General features: G+C 45.1%; 1 pseudogene; it reads left to right on the plus strand.

Annotated features, from left to right (window-relative positions):
* Positions 1-497: 497 nt before the first annotated feature.
* Positions 498-3,148, plus strand: LOC150065408 (mitochondrial import inner membrane translocase subunit TIM44 pseudogene; annotated as a pseudogene).
* Positions 3,149-3,651: the final 503 nt, after the last annotated feature.

Genomic DNA, 3,651 nt, shown 5'->3' on the forward strand with positions numbered 1-3,651 from the left:
TGACAGAATTATAGTACAGTCTTCACATTGTCTAACTTTGATGCTCTCTTTCACTTCTTTTCTTTTTTCATTTCTTGACATGATTATTCACTGTCCAGGTGTTTGGATGCTATTAGTAGCTACAGATTTATGGTTTTAGATTTACAGTTTTATCTTGAAAAAGATAAGTTTAATAGTTCTGTACACTGGATGCCATCGTGTCATTTTTAAACAACCAAACTAAAGCTGTGTTGTAAGTGTTTATCTTTGATCACAGATGCTCTATTCAGAAGTACCTCTACCCATAACTAGTTTGTTATTAGCAACTTTTGACATTTAAGATCATAGAAGATCAAACTGACATATTTTAAGCGTGATTTCTCTCTTCTCCCGTAAGTATGTGCTGCCCTCCAGTTAATTGAATATTCATTATTCTCTGACTCCTGCACAATCCCTTTGTGCACTCACTCAATACTCTGTTATTAAGTCCTAACCATTGTGGTAGCTGCTTTAGCTACATGAAGAGGTAAGAGATTCACAATTCATGTTCCAAATTGTAGTGGAACTTTCAAAGAAAGAACTAAATAACTACAATGTATTAGGTTTTATTTTCTTCCTTCCAGAAATTTTTTTTGTTCCATTTCAGCAGCAAGTATATTATGTTTCTGAAAACCAACTTCAAGTGAAAATTCCTTGGCTGTAGAACTCCTAATTTGTGGAGTCACTAAATTGCCCCAGGTCATCTGCTATCAATTTTCCATCCTCAGGAGGACTTCAGTATTGCACTTCACAAATGTTTATGTGTTTGCATCACATCTTATACACAGTACATATTTTATCAGTTTTTTAAAAGATTGGAATACATACAGTTTAATCCAATTATAATTCTACTAACATATCTTTTTTGTTGTTGTTTGTTTGTGCTGATCCTGGGGTTTAAATTCAGGAGTAGGGTACTGTCCTTGAGCTTTTCTGCTTAGGAGTAGTGCTCCATCATTTGAGCTACAGTTCTACTTAGTAGTTAATTGTAGATAAGAGCCTCATTTTTTTTTCAGATTTTTTTTAGCATTATCTTTAAATACTTGCACAAAGGAACTGTCACTTATAAATATAATATCTATTGATCAATATCACCCTTTTCAACATTCTCATCCATCCCCCTCCTACTTCGCCCCCTACCCTTTGGTGGATGTCAAATTGCTATCCTCATGTCTCAGCCTCTTGAGTAGTTTTATAGTAGCATGTGTTATATACCCTGATGATTAAAGGGGTTTCAACTCAAGATCCCAAACTTTCTACAATCGCTCCACAGCGAGAGTCATGCTTTGTGCCCTATGTTTTATGTTGTTATAGTTCATTCTTAAGGCATGATTTCCGCTAAATTAGTCTCATAGAGTTTGTATTAGTCCACAATGTTGGTGTTGGTTTTACTTTTTCTTTGAATTTCAAATGCATTTATCATAGTCGTCATGATTTAGTACTGCCCTTCTCCCCACACTTACAGTATTTGTGCACCTGAAAACATCTAAGGCAAGCACTGGCACAGCCTACAATGTGTTTGATAGCTTCAAATTCTTCGTCTCATCGGGACTCGAATAGAAATCACTGATTAGGAACTCTTGGGCTTCAATCCTGTCTCAGACTACTTTCATGAGAAAGGTTTCTGGAATAATCTTTCTCATGTCAGAATTAAGAAATTCCAAGGTCACACGGGTTCCCCTAACACGGTGGCGGCAGCGGCGGCACTGCGGGCCGGCTGGTGCTGCTGTCCCCCGAGATGCCTGGGCAGCAGAGTCTGTTTCCTTCCAGCCACAGCCTGCCCCATGCTTCAGCCTACCAAGTGTGCCGGCCAGGTGGAGGACTGCTATTGTCCGAATCTTATTCCTCTGGAAACAGAAAAGGTTTTTTTTGTCGGGCTTACTAGATAACATCAAACAAGAGTTAGCTAAAAACAAAGAAATGAAAGAAAGTATAAAGAAGTTCCGAGGTGAGGCCAAGAAGCTGGAAGAGTCTGATGCACTGCAGGAGGCCAGAAGGAAATACGAAACCATCGAGAGTCTGAGACCATGCGCACCAGCCAGGCGATATGGAAGAAGCTGGGGGAGCTGACAGGGACGGTGAAGGAGAGTCTTGAGGAAGTGACTAAGAGCGACCTGGGCTGGAGGATCAGGGAGGGTGTGGAAGAAGCCACCAGAACAGCCAAGCAGTCGGCGGAGGCCATGTCCAGGGGCGGGGAGAAGCTGGGCAGTAGCGCTGCCTTCAAAGCCCTCTCCCAGGGGGTAGAGGACAGACCGGTCCCTACCGCAGGCCAGGGCGCCTCAGGAAGAGGACTGAGTTTGCAGGAGAGAAAGTGTTCGAGCCCAATGAGGAGGCCCTGGGGGTTGTGCTGCACAAGGACTCCAAGTGGTGCCAGCAGTGGAAGGACTTCAAAGACAACAACGTGATGTTCAATCGGCTTTTTGAGATGAAGATGAACTATGATGAGAGTGACAACGTGCTCATCCCGGCATCTCGGGCCCTGACGGACAAGGTCACAGACGTGCTGGGGGGCCTGTTCTCAAAGACGGAAACGTCAGAGGTGCTCACCGAGATCCTGCGGGTGGACCCGACCTTTGACAAGGACCATTTTTTGCGCCAGTGTGAGAATGTCATCCCCAACATCCTGGAGGCAATGATTTCTGGAGAGCTTGACATTCTCAAGGACTGGTGGTATGAAGCTACCTACAGCCAGCTGGCCCACCCGATCCAACAGGCCAAGGCCATGGGCCTACAGTTCCACTCCCATATCCTGGACATCGACAATGTGGACCTGGCCATGGGCAAGATGATGGAGCAGGGCCCTGTGCTGATCATCACCTTCAAGGCCCAGCTGGTGATGGTGATCAAGAACCCCAAAGGCGAGGTGGTCGAGGGGGACCCAGACAAGGTACTGTGTATGCTCTATGTGTGGGCTCTCTGCCGGGACCAGGACGAGCTCAACCCCTATGCTGCCTGCCGCCTCCTGGACATCTCAGCCTCCAGCACGGAGCAGATCCTCTGAGAGCACGTGGGACTGGATCATCAGATGGCAGAGCACCACACAGCTATAGACCTTTGGGGATGGACGAGGCTGGGCTCTGCCAGGGCAGCTGCAAAACCAGCTGGACAACGAAGGAGCAGCAGGCTGCTGAGGATGGATAGCAGGGAGACACCCTCCACTGTGCTGGTGGCTGGTCACCAGGGCCAGGCCAGCCACAGTGCCAAGTGACCCCCAGCCCGGGGACTCCAGATGGTAAAGCTCCATCAGCTGCTCCAAGTGGTCACTGGCCAACCAGCCAGGCCATTTTAGGTCCATTTTTTTTACTTCCGGTACACACACCTGAGATTTGGAAGTAATAAAACATCAAAGTGCAGAAAAAATAATTAAGAAATTCACATCTAGTCTGTCTTTAGGAATGAGTATTAACTTGATCCTATTGCTCTTTGATTGTGGTATATACCTTCTTTATTTCAGTTTCTTAACTGATTAGTACTGATATAATAATAACTTGAAAGAGATAAATGTTATTCATGGAAGAATTTTTTATGCTTGTCCCTGGGCTTGAACTCAGAGCCTGAGCACCGTCCATCAGCTTTTGTAAGGTTAGCACTCTACCACTTTAGCCACAGCACCACTTCTAGCTTTTTCTGTGC

Source organism: Megascapheus bottae, chromosome 3 (assembly GCF_031878675.1).
Source record: "Megascapheus bottae isolate mThoBot1 chromosome 3, mThoBot2.hap1, whole genome shotgun sequence".
In the NCBI taxonomy this organism is placed as follows: Eukaryota; Metazoa; Chordata; class Mammalia; order Rodentia; family Geomyidae; genus Megascapheus; species Megascapheus bottae.